Source organism: Entelurus aequoreus, linkage group LG23 (assembly GCF_033978785.1).
Source record: "Entelurus aequoreus isolate RoL-2023_Sb linkage group LG23, RoL_Eaeq_v1.1, whole genome shotgun sequence".
In the NCBI taxonomy this organism is placed as follows: domain Eukaryota; kingdom Metazoa; phylum Chordata; class Actinopteri; order Syngnathiformes; family Syngnathidae; genus Entelurus; species Entelurus aequoreus.
This window is the reverse complement of record NC_084753.1, coordinates 23,889,267-23,917,229: the sequence shown is the minus strand read 5'-3', so window position 1 is coordinate 23,917,229 and position 27,963 is coordinate 23,889,267. Positions and strand designations below refer to the sequence as shown.

The following is a 27,963-nucleotide window of genomic DNA, read 5'->3' as shown; positions in this document are numbered from 1 at the left end:
TCACAATAAGGGTGGCGGTATGAACAACACCAACACTGTCATAAACATGTACCATTTAGTGAAACCACACTAAACAACAATGACAAACACATTTTGTGAACATATTTGCAACGCAACACAACATAAACACAACAGTTTCCCAGAATTCCCTGCAGCACCAACTCTTCCAGGATGCTACAACATATCTGCCACCTATTCAACATTTTGTTCTCCTTCTCTGTTATCACGGTCTGGCTACGGCGCAACACTTCCTGCTTCCTGCTAATATGCAACTTGTGATTGGATACTCACCTTGGAATGACAAGTGAGTATCCAATCACAGTCTCGTTAACTTCAGGCTATTTAGATAGGCTACTGTCAACAACTTGTGATCTGATTGGCTATCGCAACTGTCTCTCAACTTTATGTGTTCTCAAATTCATCCGCTAATGGTCCCGATGAGTATCCAATCACAGGACGCATAAATGTCATGTTCAACGTGAGGCCATCTAAAAGGCCTTACTGACAACAACTCATGATCTGATTGGCTATCTCAGCTGTCTATCAATGTATGTCCCGTACGCTTACAGCGCACGGACGCCCGCATTGTTGATTCTGAAGGCCTCCGGCAGATTTCGTACAGCATGGCAACATAAGCTAGCTGAATTCTGATTGGATACAAACTAAAACTAAAAACAACAGCACTAGAACGGGCACAATATCACATGAAGATAATATGAATACTTTTAGATTTTTAGGGAAAATACATTTAAAATTTTTTTTATCTTTAATTATGATCATGATTTCTGGTTATGTTTGGCCAGCAGAGAAGGCCTTGCTGGCCCTGACAGCATGCCACTGACACTTACACATTATTGTATTTGTTACCTTCTTGAGACCTCTGAAAAATGCCTACCTCTTTAGGACCACCCTTTCTAGATATATACAGATTTGTATTTACAACATTAATAATATATACATACTATACAAATATAAAAAAACTAAGCTTTTAGTTAATTATATAATTTTTTGTTTATAATTGGTTTTTAATCGTCATTATTTACTTCAAGTTATTACAGTATGTCTCTATATACATATTTATTAAAATTTTTTTAATTAATTTTGGCCAAAGGGGGCGCATTTCAATGTCGAACACACACTTGTTATTACATATGTTGGCCAGAGGGGGAGCACTTCAAATTTTTACACACACTTGTTATTTCAATCGCAGCCATGCGACGAAGACGTAACAGTAACAACAATCATTTGTATCAAAATAACACTTCAGTTTGCATCGATTAAAGCAAGCTAGAACAGACTGAACAATACACACATAACTTTAACTATTTCAACTTTAACAACCTCCTTTTGTGTAAATTTAGAAAACAGCCCCTTTAAGTATCTCAAATTAAAACTCATGGTCATTTGACCGTTTGTCTTCGCTTGCAAGATGGTGGTAAGACCTCACTGACTCACCTCCTAGGCAATTAAATTCAGGCAGAAGCGTGTGTGATGTCTCGCGGGCCGCATCGTAGACTCTAGTGGGCCGCAATTGGCCCATGGGCTGTAGTTTGGACACCCCTTGCGTAGTCGATGCCAAAATAAATATACAATTAAGACACAAACCAGAACCGTCTTCCTCCATCATTTCTATATAACACATGTAAAAAAGACAAACATTGGTAGAGAAAGCTGCACACAACAACAATGCGTTCAAGGCCATGGGCAACCACAACATCTGTTAAACACTGACTAAACTACAGGCGGAACATAACACATCATACAGTATATATAAAATAAAAAGAAATATGAAAATTATGAAATACTAGCCACAATATCTTGTTAACATTTTTTATTTTCCTATATACAAACAGTGTTACTGTTCAAATTGTGCGTAATAAGTTAAAGTACCGTATTTTTCGCACTATAAGGCGCACCTAAAAACCTCCAATTTTGTCAAAAGCTGACAGTGCGCCTTATAATCCGGTGCGCCTTATATATGGACAAATATTGAGCCACAACAAACTTCATTTTCATAAAGTTTAGGTCTCGCAACTACGGTAAACAGCCGCCATCTTTTTTCCCCGTAGAAGAAGAAGCGCTTCTTCTTCTACTGGAAGCAGCCGCCAACTTCATTTTCCCCCGTAGAAGAAGAAGTTCTTCTACTACGGTAAGCAGATGAAGAAGCGCGCGGTGCATGCTGGGATATATGACGTTTCATTTCCATTTGTGTGTTTATGTAAAGACCCCAAAATGGCTCCTATTAAGTGTGTTGTCTGTCTAATTATAAATAATGCAGACGAGGCGTGTTGGCTGAGTTCTCAACGTTTATTCACAGCGTGCTCATAACCACATTCTAACTGCCGGCATTGCGAAATACAACAACGCTTCTCAGGGCTACCGCGCATGCTCGTCACTCTCGTTGCATGCTGGGTAGTGTAGTTGTTATATTCCCAGCTCATAACATCACATTAAGAGACACGCTTACGCGCTTAATTCAATACTCGCCGTCATTCCGGGTGGATTGACAAAAGAACTCCAGCCGCTAGATATTGGTGTCAACAGGGAATTCGAAGCTAGACTGCTAACTGCGTGGGAACAGTGGATGACAGAAGGCACACGTTCACCAAGACAGGTAGACGGCGCCGGACGACATACGCCACTATCTGCTAGTGGATCGTAAATGCCTGGGCTGATTCAGTCTCAACTGTGGTCCGAGCTTTCAGGAAGGCAGGTATACCTGCCTTCCTACTGTTTAGCAGTTCAGTGACAATATATTGTCACTGAACTGCTAAACAGCAGCGACACTGACTCGATTAATGACGACTTCGACGAGACAGAGCCGGCCATTTTGGATGCCATTTTCGCTCAACTGTTTAATTCGGACACTGAAGAAGAAGAATTTGAGGGATTTGTGGATGAGGAATAACTTAATAAAGCGAGCTTTACATGTTTATTTTGTGTGTTGTGTTGTGTGACATTAACGTTTGAGCAACGTTGAGTTATTGATATATTGTTATTGCTCTGCACTATTTCGAGTGTTACTATATTGTGATTGCACTAACGTTCGATTTACCGTAACACGAGTAAATCAGCTGTTTATTCATTTTGGGAGTGAACAGAGTTGTCAGAACGCTGGTTTGGAATCTATTAATAAAGTTTGACTGACCTATCTGACTGTTTTGTTGACATTCCCTTTAGTGCAGCTCCATCTGTTTGGATGCATAGGTGCGCCTTATAATCCGGTGCGCCTTATATATGAACAAAGTTTTGAAATATGCCATTCATTGAAGGTGCGCATTATAATCCAATGCGCCTTATAGTGCGGAAAATACTGTACCAATGATTGTCACACACACACTAGGTGTGGCGAAATGATTCTCTGCATTTGACCCATCACCCTTGATCACCCCCTGGGAGGTGAGGGGAGCAGTGGGCAGCAGCGGTGGCCACGCCTGTAATGTTACAGTGGCCAAACATAATAAATACATCTGTTAAATAACACCTCTGCTTTGTTTTTAATGAACACTTAAGCCTACTACGCTACCGTATTTGAACGTTGGTCTAATGGTGGTACTTGGAGAGCCAGGTTTTTTCTGAGGTGGTAGTTGATGAAAAAAGTTTGAGAACAATGTAGTATTTTAAATGTAAAATTTATATATATTGTGTTTAACCTACATATATATATATATATATATATATATATATATATATATATATATATATATATATATATATATATATATATATATATATATACTGTCGTCAATGAATGAAATTAATTTGATTATCACATGCTTCGAAAATATTGCCATCAGTTGCGCTTTGTTGCTACGTCACCTCATTAAAGTATCATTTACTATTTTCTTAAGCGTTTCCTCATCTTCATGTCAGTTGATTTGACTCAGCAAACCAAGCAAGAGATGAGTAACAGCAGTTGTTACCTAACATTCAGCATCTTTAACCTGTAGCTGCTCATATAACACATGTCCACCTACATGACCATACAATAACTGTGAGAAGTATTTTTTTAAATTATTCTCCTAAATCAAGGGTCGGCAACCCGCGGCTCAAGAGCCGCATGAGGCCCTTTTGAGGCTCCCTGGAGCTTTTTCAAAAATGTATCAAAATGGAAAAATATATTTTTGGTTTTGATAACGTTTCTGGTGGAAGACAAACATGACACAAACCTTCCTAATTGTTAGAAATCCCACTGTTTATATTAAACATGCTTCACTTATGAGTATTTGGCGAGCGCCGTTTTGCCCCACTAATTTTGGCTGACCTTTAACGCACCATAGTTTGTTTACACGTACAACTTTCTCAGATGCTGCCACAGAAAGATGTGTTTTATGCCACTCCTTTGTCTCATTTTGTCCACCAAACGTTTTATACTTTGTATGAATGCAGAAAGGTGAGCTTTGTTGACGTTATTGACTTGTTTGGAGTGCTAATCAGGTTTGCACTGACCAATCATATTTGGTCAGTGCATGACTGCAAGCTAATCAATGCTAACCTGCTATTTAGGCTAGCTGTATGTACATGTTGCATCATTATGTCTCGTTTGTAGGTATATTTGAGCTAATTTAATTTCCTGTACTTATATCCTCTGTGTATTTGATTTATATTTGCATGTCTCATGACACATTATCTGTATGTAATATTGGCTGCATTTCTTATAGTTGTTTGTGCGCCATGTTGTTCCGGACCACCGCAAATGTTACCCATCTTGCAAAGATTGTAATAAATCCATTAGAAGAAGACAGCCTGCCTTTAACTTGGACACAAACATCTATACCTTTGGCCATTTTTATTAGTAACTTCCAGGAGTTAGCTCCTCTGTTTTCCAATGTTGTAAAGATGTGTCGAATAAATATAAAATTTCAACAACATGTGTTGCTTTCATTATAAGACTAATATAAGGCTTATATTTTTATGCGGCTCCAGACATATTTTTTTTGTATTTTAGTCCAATATGGCTTTTTCAACATTTTGGATTGCCGACCCCTGTCCTAAATCAAACTAGTGGTGCATTTTCTTCTGTCAGGCTGCTGGCTGTATTGCAATGTGCAGGCTTGTGTTTTGTTTGCCTGAGGCCATGCCTTCCCCAGCAGGGCCACGGGTGTGTGTGTGTGTGTGTGTGTGTGTGTGTGTGTGTGTGTGTGTGTGTGTGTGTGTGTGTGTGTGTGTGTGTGTGTGTGTGTGTCATAAAAAGACAATAAGAAAAGATGAGGGCGCAGCATGTTGCACCATCGCAACCTGGGCGTATGAGGTTTACTTAGAGAGAAAAAAGCAAAACTAATCGAAGGAGAAATGTGTACCTCCCTATCTCCAAAACTAGAGATGTAGTACTAACCATGTGTTTGGCAGCAGTATGAACATTACCGGTAACTTAGACTTTCTTGAAATTATTCCACTTGTTAACTGCTTATTTAAACGGTATCAGTGACGTATGAAACCAAAATTCCACAACAATAACAAATGTGATTTATCCAATATCTTCTTCTATCTATCTTTAAAATTTTAACATTATATAACAATAGTTTGGAGTTTGCATGTTCTCCCCGTGACTGCGTGGGTTCCCTCCGGGTACTCCGGCTTCATCCCACCGCCAAAAGCATGCACCTGGGGATAGGTTGATTGGCAACACTAAATTGGCCTTAGTGTGTGAATGTGAGTGTGAATATTGTCTGTCTATCTCTGTTGGCCCTGTGATGAGGTGGCGACTTGTCCAGGGTGTACCCCGCCTTCCGCCCGAATGCAGCTGAGATAGGCTCCAGCACCCCCCGCGACCCCAAAAGGGACAAGCGGTAGAGCATGGATGGATGGATAACAATAGGTTAGGTTAGGTTACTTTATTAGTACCCGAAGGGAAAACTTGTTTTGGCAGCCAGCAAGATCAGGACATCCATTTAAACATACAGGGAAAGTACAAAACCCAAAATCAGTGAAGTTGGCACGTTGTGTAAATGGTAGATAAAAACAGAATACAATGATTTGCAAATCCTTTTCAACCTATATTCAATTAAATAGACTGCAAAGATAAGATATTTAACGTTTGAACTGGAAAACGTCAGCTCATTTGGAATTGGATGCCTGCAACATGTTTCAAAAAGGCTGGCACAAGTGGCTAAAAAGACGAGAAAGTTGAGGAATGCTCATCAAACAGTAATTTGGAACATCCCACAGGTGAAAAGGCTAATTGGGAACAGGTGGGTGCCATGATTGGGTATAAAAGCAGCTTCCATGAAATGCTCGGTCATTCACAAACAAGGATGGGGTGAGGGTCACCATTTTGTGAACAAATGTTTGAGCAAATTGTCCAACAGTTTAGGAACAACATTTCTCAAAGAGCTATTGCAAGGAATTTAGGGATTTCACTATCTACAGTCTGTAATATCATCAAAAGGTTTAGAGAATCTGGATAAATATATCTTGTCTTTGCAGTCTATTCAATTGAATATAAGTTGAAAAGGATTTGCAAATAATTTTTTTCTGTTTTTACTTACGATTTACACAACGTACCAACTTCACTGGTTTTGGGTTTTGTAACATCTTAGATATGCAATACTAAGACCGACCACAGGCTGTAAGACTCTTGAACGCATTAAAATAATCTCCTCAATTCCCCCCAAAAATGGATTAACTCGCTGGAATATAAAGACAATATAACATACATCCATAAACGTGGATGCATATGCAAAAGTGCAATATATTTATCTGTACAGTTATCTATTTATTTACACCTTATTGCTCTTTTATCCTGCACTACCATGAGCTAATGCAACAAAATGTTGTTATTATCTGTACTGCAAAGTTCAAATTTGAATGACAATAAAAAAAAGTCTAAGTCTAAGTCTAAGTCTATAACAAGCATCACAAACATTTCCAAGATCACAAAATAGCACAAAATAGCACATGTACTCAAGTTCCCCATAAAAAGGATAACATATATAAAATCCCAATCAGATAAGATTTGGGACAAGCCAGAATAAAACACCATCATGAAATAATAATAAAATAATAAATAATAAAATAATAAATAAAATAATACATTGCACTAAAATAAATATACCGGTATGCAAAAATAGGTACTACAGCTTATTTACCGTATTTTTCGGACCATAGGGCGCACCGGATTAAAAGGTGCACTGCCGATGAGCTGATGAGTCAGGTCTTTTTTCATACAAAGGCACATTAAAGTGTAAGTGTAAGTGGGTTATACTTGTATAGCGCTTTTCTACCTTTTTTAAGGAACTCAAAGCGCTTTGACACTATTTCCACATTCACCCATTCACACACACATTCACACACTGATGGCGGGAGCTGCCATGCAAGGCGCTAACCAGGACCCATAAGGAGCAAGGGGGAAGTGTCTTGCTCAAGGACACAACAGACGCGACTAGGATGGTCGAAGGTGGGGATTGAACCAGGAACCCTCAGATTGCTGGCACGGCCACTCTTCCACCTTCGCCACGCCATCCCCATTAAAGGGGTCATATTATGATTTTTTTCTAAATTTAAAACACTTCCTTGTGGTCTACATAACATGTAATGGTGGTTCTTTGGTCAAAATGTTGCATAGATTATGTTTTACAGATCATCTTCAAGCTGCTTTCTGACAGTCGCTTCAGGATGCGCCTTCAACAGCGTCTACTCCCCGTCATCTTTGTTATAGCGGTGTAGCGTGCAAGGACGGGAGGGAGTGGAAGAAGTGTCAAAAGATGGAGATAACTTTTTAAATGACATTCAGACTTTACATAAATCAATAACGGAGCAGCCTCTTCTCATCCGTGGCTCAATGTGTCCCGTGAAAAACCGTCCGACCGGAACCCTCTAACAACTAAATTCTTTGGATGAATTATGTAAACCCACTACAGCAGTGGTCCCCAACCTTTTTGTAGCTGCGGACCCCCCCCCCCCACCGGGGGGGGGGGGGGGGGGGGGAGTGTATTTTTTTTTTTTTAAATTCTTTTTTTTTTTTTCTTTTTTTTTTACATAAATAAATACAATCATGTGTGCTCACGGACTGTATCCATGCAGACTGTATTGATCTATATTGATATATAATGTATATATTGTGTTTTTTATGTTGATTTCATTAAAAAAAAAAATTAAATTTAAATTTCTTGTGCGGCCCGGTACCGGTCCGCGGACCGATTGGTATCGGGCCGCACAAGAAATTAAAAAGTGGTTGGGGACCACTGCACTACAGTTTTTAGCGCTTTGATAGCTGGTCTACTGACAGATATAAGTAAGAACTTTACGCTACATTATATTAGAAATGGCAACAGCGGAAGATGACAATCCATCAAATGGTGCAGCTTCATAACTTACCGAAGTCGTTGGAATCTTTAATTATTAATCAAATATTTTTTATAGATAGAGCTTCAAAGAACCTGTATACGACCTCCGAGATAAGTTTTCAATATTATGAGAGCCCTCTAGACCTGAAATAACACACTTTGGTCCCCTTTACATTTTTTTAATCCATTATAGTAACGCTGCCTGAGGCTGAGCAGTTGCCACAACACAGAACAACAAGCTCTGATTGGTTTCATCTCCTGTAGTGGCCAATACTAATGTAATAATGATATTCTTAGTTGTATTGTGCCATTTTTGCTTCAAAATGCTTAATTTAGGACAAAACTAAAAAATCTGCAATGTTATAAAGCCGCAATATTTGAAGCGAGGGATGACTGTATACCTGCCAAACATTTTGTTTTGTGCATTTAATTAAAAATAGATACATATACAAAGATAATAAAAATATATATTTTTTTTTATCAGAATAATCACATTTTGGAATTTAGATTCATCATTGATTGATTGATTGAGACTTTTATTAGTAGGTTGCACAGTGAAGTACATATTCCGTACAATTGACCACTAAATGGTAACACCCGAATAAGTTTTTCAACTTGTTTAAGTCGGGGTCCACTTAAATTGATTCATGATACAGATAATATACTATCATCATAATACAGTCATCACACAAGATAATCACATTTTAATTATTTACATTATTTACAATCCGGGGTGTGGGGGGGGGTGTTAGGTTTGGTTGTTATCATCAGTCATCAACAATTGAGAACAGAGAAATGGATATTGGAACAGTGTAGGTCTGACTTGGTAGGATATGGACAGCAAGTAGTGGGCAAAGAGAGAGAGATAGATAGAGAGAGAGAGAGAGAGAGAGAGAGAGAGAGAGAGAGAGAGAGAGAGAGAGAGAGAGAGAGAGAGAGAGAGGAGAGAGAGAGAGAGAGAGAGAGAGAGAGAGAGAGAGAGAGAGAGAGAGAGAGAGAGAGATCAGAAGGCATAAGAACAAGTATCTGCATTTGATTGTTTACATTTGATTATTAACAATCCGGGGAGGGTGTTAGTTTAGGATTGTAGCTGCCTGGAGGTGAACTTTTATTGCGGTTTTGAAGGAGGATAGAGATGCCCTTTCTTTTATACCTGTTGGGAGCGCATTCCACATTGATGTGGCATAGAAAGAGAATGAGTTAAGACCTTTGTTAGTTCGGAATCTGGGTTTAACGTGGTTAGTGGAGCTCCCCTGGTGTTGTGGTTATGGCGGTCATTTACGTTAAGGAAGTAGTTTGACATGTACTTCGGTATCAGGGAGGTGTAGCGGATTTTATAGACTAGGCTAAGTGCAAGTTGTTTTACTCTGTCCTCCACCCTGAGCCAGCCCACTTTGGAAAAGTGGGTAGGAGTGAGGTGGAATCTGGGGTGGAGGTCTAGAAGTAATCTGACTAGCTTGTTCTGGGATGTTTGGAGTTTAGATTTGAGGGCTTTGGAGGTGCTAGGGTACCAGGAGGTGCATGCGTAATCGAAAAAGGGTTGAACGAGAGTTCCCGCCAGAATCCTCATGGTGCTTTTGTTGACCAGAGAGGAGATTCTATAGAGAAATCTCGTTCGTTGGTTGACCTTTCTGATTACCTTGGTTGCCATTTTATCACAGGAAAGATTAGCCTCTAGAATGGAACCTAGGTAGCTGACCTCATCTTTCCTGGTGATAACAATGTCACCCACTTTTATAGTGAAGTCATTGACTTTCTTAAGGTTGATGTGGGACCCAAATAGGATGGTTTACGTTTTACCCAAGTGTATGGATAGCTTGTTGTCAGCGAACCAGGTGCATGTTCTACAGAGTTCATGATCATGATCATGATCATGATCAATCACAGGTGATTACTCGCTTGCATAGTTGAAATTAGCTTAAGAAAAAACTGAAATATTTGTAAACAAATGCAATTTTATTGTCAGAATGCCATTTAGGAACATTTTTAAAGGTTTTACTTGAATGTATGTTATTTATTTGCATAAAACTTGGTAACAGTTTTATCTAAAATTCTTTCAGGCTGCATTTTGGAGTAACATTTTTGTACTGATCTGATCACTGACAGTATAGCCGTGAATGTAAAATAGCTTGTTTGGTTAATCAGTCAAAAAAAAAATGCATGTTTGATCTAAGTGTGTACATTATTATTGTGATGATGTTTTGCGCTATACAAGATTAGATTAGATTAGATAGTACTTTATTATATAACCCATTTACCATTTGTAATTAATCACATGGGTTATTCGGTTAATTTTGTCAGCCCTAATTAAACACATATTTTTTATTTTTTTTATTTTTTACAAGCAATTCCTAAAAAACAGTAAAGCACTCCTGTTTCTGATCTATAACTAGCATTTTACCAGTAGGTACTCAAAAAAAGCAGAACACATTTTTCCTATGGAGTATCTTTGAATAGCCTTTTAGCTATATATCCTAAAAAAACATTAGAGTGCTGCTGTCCTTTTGAGGATGATTGACTAGTGATTTTGCAATATTTTAGATCAGGGGTCCCCAAACTACGGCCCCTGGGCCGGATACGACCCGCCAGCGTCCAAAATCCAGCCCGCCGGAAGTCCCAAGTTAAAAAAAAATAAATCCGGTAGTCATTATTTTTTTCTTTCTTTCTAATACATTTTCTATCGCTTGTTACCCTCGGGGTCTCCTAGCCACTCAGGCAAATCATATTGTCTAAAAATGCATTTTCCCATCGATAACATGATATCGCTTGCGCCGCAGTGTCGGGCGAGCGAGCGGCAGGTGTGCGCACTTTCAGTCAATTAGTGCACAAGGTATATATATATATATATATATATATATATATATATATATATATATATATATATATATATATATATATATATATACACAACCCAATGCGGCCCCCGAGTCAAAAAGTTTGGGGACCCCTGCTTTAGATCCTTATAAACAGCAGATAGCTTCTGCCATATTAAGGTTATTTGGCTAGCATTTTTTAATAAGATCCTTAACAAGTGGCTGTCTAGCAACTGTAGGCAACAGGGACTAACGTTTATTGATAACTGGCCCTCTTTCTGGGGCAAACCAGGCTTGCTGATGAGAGACGGCCTTCACCCTAACCAGGAAGGCGCCATCATCCTGTCTAGAAACATAGACTACTATTTAAGTCTCACTTGACTGACTACACTAGAGCAAGCCCGGTCACAGGCAATTACAATGTCTGTTAGTTCGGGTGAGGAGTCAGTTAAGCTAGAACTAGCCAGCGCCAGGCTGGATAATCCATGTACGCATAGCAATTCTCTTAGAATAATACACAATTCACATAATGTTTTTTCTGTTGTGTCTGTGTCAGAGGTGGACATGCATTCTACTGAGGTGGCAAATTATGATATGTCCAGTCTATTGCAGCACCAAGCAAACAATCGGAAAATTCCCGTCATATCAATTCCTAGATATGGTCGAAACTATTTAAAGTGCACTACGCATAATAAACGCAACATTGTTAATATTGCCACTACGGATAATCTTAACAAAAACTCGTCAAAACAGCCCAACACCTATTATATGGGCTTTTTAAACATACGATCATTGTCTCCCAAGGCGTTATTAGTTAATGAGGTCATTAGAGACAACAATCTTAACGTCATTGGTCTTAGCGAAACCTGGCTCAAACCAGACAATTTTTTTGCGCTCAATGAGGCATCTCCTCCTAACTATACGAATGCGCATGTTGCCCGTCCTCTTAAAAGGGGAGGGGGTGTCGCACTAATATACAATGAAAATTTCAACCTTACCCCTAACCTAAATAATAAATATAAATCGTTTGAGGTGCTTACTATGAGGTCTGTCACACCGCTACCTCTCGACCTGGCTGTTATCTACCGCCCCCCTGGGCCCTATTCGGACTTTATCAGTTAATTCTCAGAGTTCGTTGCTGATCTAGTGACGCACGCCGACAATATAATCATAATGGGGGACTTTAATATCCATATGAATACCCCATCGGACCCTCAGTGCGTGGCGCTCCAAACCAAAATTGATAGCTGTGGTCTTACACAAATAATACATGAACCCACGCATCGCAACGGTAATACAATAGATCTAGTGCTTGTCAGGGGTGTCACCACCTCCAAAGTTATGATACTTCCATATACTAAAGTAATGTCCGATCATTACCTTATAAAATTTGAAGTTTTGACTCATTGTCAACAAGCTAATAATAATAATAACTGCTATAGCGGCCGCAACATTAATGCTGCCACAACGATGACTCTTGCTGACCTACTGCCTTCGGTAATGGCACCATTCCCAAATTATGTCGGCTCTATTGATGACCTCACTAACAACTTTGACGATGCTTTGCGCGAAATTATTGATAGTATAGCACCGCTAAAGCAAAAAAGGGCCCCTAAAAGGTGCACCCCATGGTTTACAGAAGAAATTAGAGCTCATAAATTATCATGTAGAAAACTGGAACGCAAATGGCGCGCGACTAAACTTGAGGTTTTCCATCAAGCATGGAGTGATAGTTTAATAACTTATAAACGCATGCTTACCTTAGCTAAAGCTAAATACTACTCAAATCTCATCCGCCTCAACAAAAACGATCCTAAATTTCTGTTTAGTACAGTAGCATCGCTAACCCAACAGGGGACTCCTCCCAGTAGCTCCACCCACTCGGCAGATGATTTTATGAATTTCTTTAATAAGAAAATTGAACTCATTAAAAAGGAGATTAAAGACAACGCATCCCAGCTACAACTGGGTTCTATTAACACAAATACGACTGTATATACGACGGACACTGCCCTCCAAAATAGTCTCTCTATTTTTGATGAAATAACATTAGAGGAATTATTACAGCGTGTAAGTGGGATAAAACAAACAACATGTTTACTTGACCCACTTCCTGGGAAACTTATCAAGGAACTGTTTGTATTATTAGGTCCATCAGTGTTAAATATTATAAACTTATCACTTTCCTCCGGCACTGTTCCCCTAGCATTCAAAAAAGCGGTTTTTCATCCTCTACTCAAAAGACCTAACCTCGATCCTGACCTCATGGTAAACTACCGACCGGTCTCCCACCTTCCGTTTATTTCCAAAATTCTCGAAAAAATTGTTGCACAGCAGCTAAATGAACACTTAGTGACTAATAATCTCTGTGAACCTTTTCAATCCGGTTTCAGGGCAAATCACTCTACGGAGACAGCCCTCGCAAAAATGACTAATGATCTATTGCTAACGATGGATTCTGATGCGTCATCTATGTTGCTGCTTCTTGATCTTAGCGCCGCTTTCGATACCGTCGATCATAATATTTTATTAGAGCGTATCAAAACACGTATTGGTATGTCAGACTTAGCCTTGTCTTGGTTTAACTCTTATCTTACTGACAGGATGCAGTGCGTCTCCCATAACAATGTGACCTCGGACTATGTCAAGGTAACGTGCGGAGTTCCCCAGGGTTCGGTTCTTGGCCCTGCACTCTTTAGTATTTACATGCTGCCGCTGGGTGACATCATACGCAAGTACGGTGTTAGCTTTCACTGTTATGCTGATGACACCCAACTCTACATGCCCCTAAAGCTGACCAACACGCCGGATTGTAGTCAGCTGGAGGCGTGTCTTAATGAAATTAAACAATGGATGTCCGCTAACTTTTTGCAACTCAACGCTAAGAAAACGGAAATGCTGATTATCGGTCCTGCTAGACAACAACATCTATTTAATAATACCACCTTAACATTTGACAACCAAACAATTACACAAGGCGACTCGGTAAAGAATCTAGGTATTATCTTCGACCCAACTCTCTCGTTTGAGTCACACATTAAGAGTGTTACTAAAACGGCCTTCTTTCATCTCCGTAATATCGCTAAAATTCGTTCCATCTTGTCCGCTAGCGACGCTGAGATCATTATTCATGCGTTCGTTACATCTCGTCTCGATTACTGTAACGTATTATTTTCGGGTCTCCCTATGTCTAGCATTAAAAGATTACAGCTGGTACAAAATGCGGCTGCAAGGCTTTTGACAAAAACAAGAAAGTTTGATCATATTACGCCTATACTGGCTCACCTGCATTGGCTTCCTGTGCACTTAAGATGCGACTTTAAGGTTTTACTACTTACGTATAAAATACTACACGGTTTAGCTCCAGCCTATCTCGCGGATTGTATTGTACCATATGTCCCGGCAAGAAATCTGCGTTCAAAGAACTCCGGCTTATTAGTGATTCCCAGAGCCCAAAAAAAGTCTGCGGGCTATAGAGCGTTTTCTATTCGGGCTCCAGTACTCTGGAATGCCCTCCTGGTAACAGTTAGAGATGCTACCTCAGTAGAAGCATTTAAGTCCCATCTTAAAACTCATTTGTATAATCTAGCCTTTAAATAGACCCCCTTTTTTTAGACCAGTTGATCTGCCGTTTATTTTCTTCTCTCCTCTTCTCCCCTGTCCCTTGCGAGGGGGAGTTGCATGGATGAAGTGCTGGCTGTCCAGAGTCGGGACCCCGGGTGGACCACTAGTCTGTGCATCGGTTGGGGACATCTCTGCGCTGCTGACCTGTCTCTGCTCGGGATGGTTTCCTGTTGGCCCCGCTGTGGACTGGACTCCCGCTGATGTGTTGGGTCCACTGTGGACTGGACTTTCACAATGTTATGTCAGACCCACTCGACATCCATTGCTTTCGGTCTCCCCTAGAGGGGGGGGGGGGGGGGGTTACCCACATATGCGGTCCTCTCCAAGGTTTCTCATAGTCATTCACCGACGTCCCACTAGGGTGAGTTTTTCCTTGCCCGTATGTGGGCTCTGTACCGAGGATGTCGTTGTGGCTTGTACAGCCCTTTGAGACACTTGTGATTTAGGGCTATATAAATAAACATTGATTGATTGATTGATTGAAAAAAAGCCCAGCATTACTTTGCATTTGAGTGGTGTGACTCAGATGCTAGAGCAGTCATTCAGAATCTGGTATGAATCCAGCTTCTGCCATCCGATTAACTGCTGTTGTGTCCTTGGGCAATAGCCACGAAAGTTTGCTGCAGGTCTCCCTTGAATATATACATATAATAATACCTGGAATTTATATAGCACTTTTCTAAGTACTCAAAGTCGCTTTACATGTTAAAAACCCATCATTCATTCACACCTGGTATATATATATATATATATATATATATATATATATATATATATATATATATATATATATATATATATATATATATATATATATATATATATATATATATATATATATATCAGTGACGTGCAGTCAGTGGAAGCAGGTGAGGCGGGGCCTCACGTGCCATCATGGAAAGAAAAAAAATGTAAAAAGAAAAAAAAATATTAAATTGTTATATGTATCCAGTGATTATACTATAAAGTTATTTTCCATTTAACTTCACCAGTTTTAGATTATTTTTATTGAAAATCGCTGAATTTTCACATTTGCCGTTCAAATACTGAGAAGAGACGGTGCGGTGATCAGCAACCAGTTGAGGCACGTCACTGCGTTGTGCCTCAACATGGATTGCGGACTCGGCTAACTGCTGGTCTGCTGTGCAGAGAGACCGTATTGCTATATGAACTATATTATACATTTCCATAGTTTTAGTTAGCTGAGGTATACTGTATAAAGGCCTTCTGAAACCCACTACTACCGACCACGCACTCTGATAGTTTATATATCAATGATGAAATCTTAACATTGCAACACATGCCAATATGGCCGGGCTAACTTATAAAGTGCAATTTTAAATTTCCCGCCAAAATTACGGTTGAAAACGTCTATGTATGATGACGTATGCGCGTGACGTCAATCGTTGAAACGGAAGTATTTGGCCCCATTGAATCCAATACAAAAAGCTCTGTTTTCATCTCAAAATTCCACAGTATTCTGGACATCTGTGTTGGTGAATATTTTGCAATTTGTGTAATGAACAATGAAGACTGCAAAGAAGAAAGTTGTATGTGGGATCGGTGTATTAGTGGCGGACTACAGCAACACAACCAGGAGGACTTTGAGATGGATAGCAGACGCGCCAGCCGGCGACCTCACCTTGACTTCCTCCGTCTCCGGGCCGCCGACCGCATCTATGATTGGGTGAAGCCTTTCGTCGCTCCGTCGATCGCTGGAACGCAGGTGAGCACGGGTGTTGATGAGCAGATGAGGGCTGGCTGGCGTAGGTGGATAGCTAATGTTTTTGGCATAGCTCTGTGAGGTCCCGTTGCTAAGTTAGCTTCAATGGCGTCATTAGCAACAGCATTGTTAAGCTTCGCCAGCCTGGAAAGCATTAACCGTGTGTTTACATGTCCATGGTTTAATAGTATTGTTGATTTTCTGTCTATCCTTCCAGTCAGGGGTTTATTTATTTTGTTTCTATCTGCATTTAAGCACGATGCTATCACGTTAGCTTCACCGATGTATAGTCGTAGAGATAAAAGTCACTGTGAATGTCCATTTCGCGTTCTCGACTCTCATTTTCAAGAATATATAGTATCCGAGGTGGTTTAAAATACAAATCTGTGATCCACAATAGAAAAAGGAGAGTGTGAAATCCAATGAACCCTTGTACCTAAGTTACGGTCAGAGTGAAAAAAGATACGTCCTGCACTGCACGCTAGTCCTTCACTCTCACGTTCCTCATCCACAAATCTTTCATCCTCGCTCAAATTAATGGGGTAATCGTCGCTTTCTCTGTCCGAATCTCTCTCGCTGCATTGAAAACAAAGGGAAAATGTGAGCAGCCCTTCCTCCTGTGACGTCACGCTACTTCCGGTAGGGGCAAGGCTTTTTTTTATCAGAGACCAAAAGTTGCGAACTTTATCGTCGTTGTTCTATACTAAATCCTCTCAGCAAAAATATGGCAATATCGCAAAATGATCAAGTATGACACATAGAATGGATCTGCTATTCCCGTTTAAATTTAAAAAATGTATTTCAGTAGGCCTTAATGTACAGTGTATTTTGTCAACAACTTGTATGTGTGTAAGTATTTCTTGTGCTGAGCAATCATAAAACGGCTGCAAAAGACACACTGGCTGAGGCTCACAGTAATCCCGCCTCCTGGTGGTAGAGAATGCACTCCCGCTGTAGAATGCACCCCCTGACGGGAGTGTTATATCAACTAAAGCCCACACTTAAACTTTCCACGTGCAAGATTGAATCTATTTAAAAAAGTTATTTAATAAAAAGCCAAAAAGTGCAAAAACAATAATGTTCGTGTTGGAGGAGTTGTGAATGACTGCAGGGCCACAACATTAGGTACACTTGCAGACTGCAGCACGGATTTCATATTTCATTCATTCACAACTCCTCCAACATGAACATTATTGTTTTTGCACTTTTTGGCTTCTTATTAAATAACTTTTTTAAATAGATTCAATCTTGCACGTAGAAAGTTTAAGTATGGGCTTTAGTTGATACAACACTCCCGTCAGGGGGTGCATTCTACGGCGGGAGTGCATTAATCCAGCACAACAGCGGCGCATGGACTTCATTTATAAGTAAAGGTAAGACCATAATAATGTTTTTTTTTATTAAATGTGCTTTTTTGTGTGCTACAGTTCATTTGTGTAAAGTTAAAGTTAAGTTAAAGTACCAAAGATTGTCAAACACACTAGGTGTAATGAAATGTGTCCTCTGCATTTGACCCATCCCCTTGATCACCCCCTGGGAGGTGAGGGCAGCAGTGGGCAGCAGTGGGCAGCAGTGGCGCCGCGCCCGGGAATAATTTTTGGTGATTTAATCCCCAATTCCAACCCTTGATGCTGAGTGCCAAGCAGGGAAGAATGCTGGTATGAGCTTTTAAACATAACCCGTTAACTGCTGCCAATCAAATGGTGAATAAGATACTCTTTAGGGTTCATATGTTTGTAAATCTGACTGTGATGAAGTCAGTGCCTCACCAGCCATGAACCTCACCGCACGTCACTTATATATATATATATATATCTCACCGCGTGAGATTGTTTCATTCATTCTCGTGGCTGTTTACATCCCGCCCGGCGCGGACGTGCGTGACGCTCAGCGCGCGCTCGCAGGACAGATCTTACATGTGTAACGGTCTTTTCCTGACTCTCTTGTTATCGTGCTTGGTGACTTTAACAAGGGAAATTTGAGCCAGGAATTACCAAAGTATAGACAGTTTATTAAATGCCCGACCAGAGAGGAGAACACGCTGGATCACTGCTACACTACATTGAGCAAGGCTTTTCATGCAGTCCCGTGCGCTGCTCTTGGACTATCAGATAACGTGATGGTGCACTTAATCCCTTCATACAGACAGAGACTGAAACTGGCTAAACCTGTTATGAGGAACATTAAGTGTTTCACCGCCGAGTCTGTGGACGAGTTGCGTGCTTGTTGGGAAACGACAGACTGGGAGGCAATTGGAGCGGCCACAAACAATCTGGACGAGTATACGGACACTGTGACCTTATACATACAGTTCAAAGAGGCGCGCATCATTCCAACGTGCACCAGGGTTTGTTATAACAACGACAAGCCCTGGTTCACACCCAAGCTCCGACAGCTGCGCAAGAAGAAGGAGGCTGCGTGGAGAAGCGGGGACCGAAGTACATACAGAGAAGCAAAGTACCACTTCACCAGGGAAGTGGAGAAAGCTAAATCTGTGTACTCTAACCGTCTACAGGAACAGTTCCGCTCCAATGATTCTGCGGCAGTTTGGAGAGGTCTAAGGGCCCTTACGAACTATAAGCCCAAACCCCCCAGGCCCTGAATGACCGGACTCTCGCTCAGGGCCTCAACACACATTACTGTCGTCATGAACGGCCTTCAGCTCATCAAAGCCATGCTCCCCCCACCATCACCCTTCCCACCAATGCCAGCACTTCATTAAAGGAGTTAAAGGACTCAAAGGACTCCAATGACATCACAGGACTCAAAAAACATCATAAGACTGTAAAGACCCTCTCCATCAAAGAAGAGGATGTACGCCGGCAGTTCTTGAAGCTGAATACGCGGAAGGCCCCCGGGCCGGATGTTGTCTCCCCCTCCACTCTCAGACACTGTGCGGACCAGCTGGCTCCTGTCTTCACTGACATTTTTAACACCTCTCTGTGGCTATGCCGCGTGCCGACCTGCTTTAAGACCTCTACCATTGTCCCTGTCCCCAAGAAAGCACGGATCACAGGACTAAATGACTACAGGCCGGTCGCGCTGATGTCTGTGGTCATGAAGTCCTTTGAGCGCTTGGTCCTGCCCCACCTGAAGGACATCACCGCCCCCCTCCTGGACCCACTGCAGTTCGCCTACAGAGCCAACAGGTCTGTGGATGATGCAGTGAACCTGGCCCTCCACTTCATCCTGGAGCATCTGGACTCCCCAGGAACCTACGCTAGGATCCTGTTTGTGGACTTCAGCTCTGCCTTCAACACCATCCTCCCTGGACTGCTACGAGGCAAGCTCTACCAGCTCAGCGTGCCCGACTCCCTCTGCAGTTGGATTAATGACTTCCTGACAGACCGAAGACAGCACGTACGGCTGGGGAAGATTGTCTCGGACAGTCGAACCACAAACACTGGTACTCCTCAGGGCTGTGTACTCTCCCCCTGGCTCTTCTCCCTGTATACAAACTGCTGCACCTCCAGTCACCAATCCGTAAAACTGCTCAAGTTTGCGGATGACACCACCCTCATCTGGCTCATCTCGAATGGCGATGAGTCCGCCTACAGGAGAGAGGTGGACCGGCTGATGTCCTGGTGCAGCCTGAACAACCTGGAGCTGAACGCCCAGAAAACAGTGGAGATGATCATGGACTTCAGGAAAGTCACAGCCCCACCATCCCCCCTCACCCTGATTGACTCTCCCACCCCCCGTCCCCATTGTGGACTCCTTCCATTTCTTGGGCACCACCATCACCCAGGACCTCAAGTGGGAGCTGACCATCAGCTCCCTCATCAAGAAGGCCCAGCAGAGGATGTACTTCCTGCGGCAGCTGAGGAAACTTAAGGTGCCGACCGAGATGCTGGTGCAGTTTTACTCAGCCATCATAGAGTCCATCCTGACCTCCTCCATCACAGTGTGGTTCCCCGGCGCCACAGTCCAGGATAAGAATAGACTGCACCCTGGACACACACTATTCTCCCCTCTCCCCTCAGACAGGAGACTACGCTCCATCCAGACCCGCACCTCCCGCCACCTGAACAGTTTTTTCCCCTCGGCCATCAGGCAAATGAACAATAACTCCTAACAGCAGCTCCTTGAATTCCTTAAATTCCTTCTAAGTCTATCTGATAGCTCAGTTACAGCTCTTTTTATTACCAAATATGTGTTATATGTGTTTTATGTCGCACGTTTGCACCAAGAAAAATTCCTAGTTTGTGAACCCGTTCTCAAACAATGGCAATAAAACTATTCTGATTCTGATTCTGATTCTGATATATATATATATGTATATATATATATATATATATATATATATATATATATATATATATATATTATTATATATATATATATATATATATATATATATATATATATATATATATATATATATATATATGGTTTTCCCTTCACAGGTAAGCAGTAATCAGAGCAAAGGGTGGCTATTTTGAAGAAACTAGAATATAAAACATGTTTTCAGTTATTTCACATTTGTTTGTTAACTCCACATGTGTTCATTTATAGTTTTGATGCCTTCAGTGACAATCTACAATTTAAATAGTCATGAAAACAAATAAAACACATTGAATTAGAAGGTGTGTCCAAACTTGTGGCCTGTATATATATGTATATATATATATATATACGTATATATATATATGTATAAATATATATATATATATATATATATATATATATATATATATATATATTATATATATATATATATATATATATATATATATATATATATATATATATATATATATATATATTGAGGAGTCCGATCAGGTATGAGATATTGAGGAGTCCGATCAGGTATGAGTTCACAGGGACAGCAGCCACAGTGACAGCAGAGCTCAACACAGCAGGAGGGAGCCTGGGCAGTGTCATTGAGTGGAGATATGTCCCAAATTTCCTCCTCAATCTGCATGATTTGTCAGCAACTTCTCAGAGCAAATCGCTCTGAGTCAGACAATCAAAATGTTTGCTACTTAAGCTCAGAGCTCTGCCTCACTGTGTCGCTGGCTCTCCTCAGAGAAGGAACTCCTGCATCGGGTGGTAAGCTAAACTCCACTATGTCCTCCTCTGTTGAACATTTGCCATATTTTGACAATCTTACTGGTCTCTCTGTCTCCTTTGTAGGCAAACTAGCCCTGCATGTGAGTGCATGGAAATAAGTGGTTAAAGTGAACCTACTGTGTGATGTTGATTTGAAAGCCCCGATTGAGAAGAACTTTATTTGCCATTCGAGGGGAACGCCCCCTTGAATAAAAGGCGCTGAGTGCGTTTTGTACCTGCAACACCGGCTTCTGTGTGCTGGTTTGGGTTCACACTTAACTTTATTTTTTTTTTTTTACAAATTTAAAAAAAAATATATATATATATATATATATATATATATATATATATATATATATATATATATATATAAATATATATATATATATATATATATATATATATATATATATATATATATACTAAAGTCTGAGGATCGGCCTTGGATGTTCATGTCATGGAATTATCAATTTATTTCATAATATCATTAATTTTAGTTTTTTCAATGAGTTGCCCAGCGTTATGTAAAAATGGCAGGCAGAAAGTTACCGTCCTTTGATATTACACATGCATGCAACCACAAACTTTAAATCAATATCGACCATGACGGTGGCAGGTTCAACTGGAACAGCTCCATTTATAATTGCATTTGGTTTTAAAGACTTCACGCAGACATCCAATAAGCGAACTGTGACTTGCAGGGAGTTTGGCATAAATGTAAATAATGCTGGCTCAACAACTTTAAACAAGGAGAGGTCTTTGAGTCACTTGGTTAGGTGACAAGGAAACTTAGCCAGCTGCTCTTTTACTGAATGAATGATAAGAGACTTTGCTCTCACCTAAAATGACATAATTGGCTGTTTGAGAATACTAGTTGCTGTAAGAATAAAGAAAGACATAATGGAAGTTGAGCACACATTTGTGTTAAACGTACTTGTGAACATGTTCAGATTTAGATTGGTTTATTTGAACATCTATACAATTTCAAAATGATTTATCACATTTTTACATTTTCTTTACAGCATGTCCAAAATGGAGTAGGAAGAAGCAACACTTATTTAACCCCACCCCCTTTTCACTTCATATCAATTACTAACACGTATGCTCACTCACATATTTCACATCAGTGTGGTGTAAATACAAGTTTTAAGCACTTCTATATGTGTCATTGATAAGATAAATAACATCTTATTTCCTCAAGTTCAATATATTTACCATTATTATTCTTCCTTGTACGTTGACAACAGTTTTAACTTTGAATGGTTTCTTAAAGTGGATCATATTAGTACATTGTTAAATTTCTTTACATCAGCCATTCCTTAACTAAGGGGTCCCCAAACTATGGATACGGCCCGCCAGCATCCAAAATCTGGCCCGCGGGAAGTCCCAAGATACAACAAAAAAAATATAATTTATATATATATATATATATATATATATATATATATATATATATATATATATATATATATATATATATATATATATATATATATATATATATATATATATATATATATATATATATTTATATATATATATATATATATATATATATATATATATATATATATATATATATATATATATATATATATATATATATATATATATATATTTATATATATATATATATATATATATATATATATATATATATATATATATATATATATATATATATATATATATATTATTTCTTATTATAATTTTTTAAAATCTGTCCTTTCTAATCCATTTTTTACCGCCTGTTACTCTTGGTGTCTCCTAGCCGCTCAGGCAAGTCATATTGTCTTAAAATGCATTTTCCCATCGCTCTTTCAGTCAATTAGTGCGCGAGGAATATATATATATATATATATATATATATATATATATATATATATATATATATATATATATATATATATATATATATATATATATATATATATATATATATATATATATATATATATATATATGTATATATATATATATAAATATATATATATATATATATATGTATATATATATATATATATATATATATATATATATATATATATATATATATATATATATGTGTATATATATATATATATATATATATATATATATATAAATATATATATATATATATATATGTATATATATATATATATATATATATGTATATATATATATATATATATATATATATATATATATATATATATATATATATATATATATATATATATATATATATATATATATATATATATATATACATATACATATATATATATATATATATATATATATATATATATATATATATATATATATATATATATATATATATATATATATATATATATATATATATATATATATATATATATATATATATAAGGCTCATAGAGAAGACGGAACACTTCCTGAGAAGGATGCGGTGGAAAGCACACTTTTTCCTCCACCCTGAAACAAAAGGAACACAAAAGAAAACTTATGGATTCAAATCCACCAAAAACCCACCCACAGTTGAGGAACTAAAGGATTTTGAGAACGACATGCTCAAAATGATACAATTAGTCAAATTCAAGCCAGTCCGCAACCCACTCCTCACCAAGCTGAAAAATGACACGGAGCGCATCAAGAAAGTAAGCAACCTCATCATAGCTGCCGATAAAACCACAAATTTCTACAGAATGAACATACAAGAACATAACACTTTACTGGACAGAAGCATCACCAAATCATACAAAAAAGCACAACCCAACACTTTACAGAACATCCACCTGGAAAACAAACGGATCGCGGCTGAACTGGACATCGAGGACAGGGTGGACGCTACAGCCAACAAGGAAGCCTTCATCACATTGAAGGACCACAAACCCAACTTCGCAAATAACCCATCATGCCGACTAATAAACCCAACTAAATCCAAAATAGGAAAAATCAGCAAAACAATCCTGGACAAAATCAACACAAAAATTACAGACAAAACACCACTCAACCAATGGAGAAATACAGCAGCAGTAATCAAATGGTTCAGCAACATCCAAAACAAACAACAGCACAACTTTATCTCCTTCGATGTCGAATAATTTTACCCTTCCATCACGCAAGACCTACTGACCAAAGCACTAGACTTTGCCTCGGACTACGACTCAATCAAAGGCAACGAAAGAAACATCATCATCCACGCAAAGAACTCCATACTCATCCGCAACGGTACACCATGGCAAAAAAAGAACAATTCAACATTCGACGTCACTATGGGGAGTTTTGACGGAGCAGAAACGTGCGAACTTGGGAGTTTCCTCCTCTCCCAGCTCGCTAGCCTCAACCTGAACCTTGGTATTTACCGTGAGGACGGACCGGCAGTGTGTCGCGCCTTGCCAAGGAGCAGCGAGAATACCAAGAAGCGTATATGCCAAATCTTCAAAGAGAACGGTCTACGGATCACGATTGTAGCCAACAAGCAAACCGTCAACTTCCTCGACGTCACTTTCAACCTGAGGAATAACAGCTACCAACCATTCACGAAACCCAACACAACACTCCAATACGTGCACCATGACAGCAACCACCCACCCACCACCACGAAAAGAATACCTACCGGAATTAATAAAAGACTATCGATGCTGTCATCTAGCAAAGCTGAATTCGACAAAGCAACCCCCCCGTACCAAAAAGCACTTGATGAATGCGGATACAACTTCACCCTCACCTACGAACCCACGCCAGGAAACCAACCAAAAAGGAGCAGAAAACAAAACAACATTATCTGGTACAACCCCCCATACAGCAAAAACGTCTCAACTAATATTGGCCACAAATTCCTCACCCTGATCGACAAACACTTCCCCAAAGGCAACACCCTAAGAAAAGTATTCAACAAGAACAACATTAAATTGAGCTACAGCTGCATGAACAACATGCGACAAATCATTTCAAACCACAATAAAGCAATTGAAAAGGAGCCGCCCACCACCAGGCAGAACGACTCCAAAACCGACAAAGGCTGTAACTGCCGCAAGAAACTTGATTGCCCTCTCAACGGGGGGTGCTTACAATCATCAGTCGTTTACCAAGCAAAGGTAATATGCAAGGACATTAACACATCCGACACATACGTAGGATTAACCGAGGGAGAACTCAAAACCAGATGGAACAATCACAAGGCTTCTTTCAAATGCAAAAGACTCCGGAACACTACAGAACTCAGCAAACACATTTGGAATCTCAAAGACAATAATGTTGAATACTCAATAACATGGCAAATTCTTGCATCCAGCACACCTTACAACAGTGGTAACAAAAGATGCAACCTATGCTTAAAAGAGAAACTGTTTATCATATACAGTCCAGAGTTGTCATCCCTCAACAAGCGCAGCGAAATTGTATCAGCATGCCGTCACAGAAGGAAACACCTCCTAGGTAACACATGAGCCAATCACCACGCCCCTACGCCTGCCTGTACCCACCCGCTCTGTGCCCTATACAAACCATGGTATGTGAATGCTTCCATTAAAATCTCCTGATGATTGAGGAAACCCTCATGAAACAGGCCTGTAGAGATAAATAGTCTTGTGATTTTTTTCCCACATATATATATATATATATATATATATATATATATATATATATATATATATATATATATATATATATATATATATATATATGTATATATACTAGTGTGTGAATGTGAGTGTGAATGTTGTCTGTCTATCTGTGTTGGCCCTGTGATTAGGTGGCGACTTGTCCAGGGTGTACCCTGCCTTCTGCCCGATTGTAGCTAAGATAGGCTCCAAATAGCAGATCCATTCTATGTGTCATACTTGATCATTTCGCGATATTGCCATATTTTTGCTGAAAGGATTTAGTAGAGAACCTCGACAATAAAGTTGCAATTTTTGGTCGCTGATAAAAAAAGCCTTGCCTGTACCGGAAGTAGCGTGACATCAACAGTTGAAAGGCTCCTGACATTTCCCCATTGTTTTCAGTGCAGCTAGAGCGATTCGGACTGAGAAAGCGACGATTACCCCATTAATTTGAGCGAGGATGAAAGATTCGTGGATGAGGTACGTTAGAGTGAAGGACTAGAATGCAGTGCAAGATATATCTTTTTTCGCTCTGAACGTAACTTAGGTACAAGCTGGCTCATTGGATTCCACACTATCTCCTTTTTCTATTGTGGATCACAGATTTGTATTTTAAACCACCTCGGATACTATATCCTCTTGAAAATGAGAGTCGAGAACGCGAAATGGACATTCACAGTGACTTTTATCTCCACGACAATACATCGGCGAAACACTTTAGCTACGGAGCTAACGTGATAGCATCGTGCTTAACTGCATATAGAAACAAAAAAAATAAACCCCTGACTGGAAGAATAGATAGAAAATCAACAATACTATTAAACCATGGACCTGTAACTACACGGTTAATGCTTTCCAGCCTGGCGAAGGTTAACAAAGCTGTTGCTAACGATGCCATTGAAGCTAACTTAGCAACCGGACCTCACAGAGCTATGCTAAAAACATTAGCTATCCACCTACGCCAGCCAGCCCTCATCTGCTCATCAACACCCGTGCTCACCTGCGTTCCAGCGATCGACAGTGCGACGAAGGATTTCACCCGATCACAGATGCGTTCGGCGGCCCGGAGACGGAGGAAGTTAAGGTGAGTTCGGCGGCTAGCGCGTCTGCTATCCACCTCTCAGTCCTCCTGGTTGTGTTGCTGTAGGCCGCCGCTAATACACCGATCCCACCTACAACTTTCTTCTTTGCAGTCTTCATTGTTCATTAAACAAATTGCAAAAGATTCACCAACACAGATGTCCAGAATACTGTGCAATTTTGAGATGAAAACAGAGTTTTTTGTATAGGATTCAATGTGTCCGCATACTTCCCGTTTCAACGATTGACGTGTTTTGATTGATTGATTGAGACTTGTATTAGTAGGTTGCACAGTGAAGTACATATTCCGTACAATTGACCACTAAATGGTAGCACCCGAATAAGTTTTTCAACTTGTTTAAGTCGGGGTCCACTTAAATTGATTCATGATACAGATATATACTATCATATATACTATCATCATAATACAGTCATCACACAAGATAATCACATTGAATTATTTACATTATTTACAATCGGGGTGTGGAGGGAGCGGGGGGGGTGGGGGGGGAGGGTAGGATATGGACATCAAGTAGTGGACATAGAGAGAGACAGAGAGAGAGAGAGAGAGAGAGAGATAGAGAGAGAGAGAGAGAGAGAGAGAGAGAGAGAGAGAGAGAGAGAGAGAGAGAGAGAGAGAGAGAGAGAGAGAGAGATCAGAAGGCATAAGAAAAAGTATCTGCATTTGATTGTTTACATTTGATTATTAGCAATCCGGGGAGGGTGTTAGTTTAGGGTTGTAGCTGCCTGGAGGTGAACTTTTATTGCGGTTTTGAAGGAGGATAGAGATGCCCTTTCTTTTATACCTGTTG

The 27,963-nt window shown here is 39.6% G+C and overlaps 1 protein-coding gene across 10 annotated transcripts in view; it reads right to left on the bottom strand.

Annotated features, from left to right (window-relative positions):
• Positions 1 to 27,963, bottom strand: part of ptk2bb (protein tyrosine kinase 2 beta, b) — a 119,598-nt gene that overhangs the window by 74,678 nt on the left and 16,957 nt on the right. For 2 of the 10 annotated variants that reach the window (XM_062034307.1, XM_062034309.1), the window contains one exon: positions 1,456 to 1,560. The exons of the other annotated variants lie outside the window; for them this stretch is intronic. The gene's annotated coding sequence lies outside the window, so the exon portion shown is untranslated. The remainder of the gene's footprint in view (positions 1 to 1,455; positions 1,561 to 27,963) is intronic. 10 annotated transcript variants of the gene reach the window in all.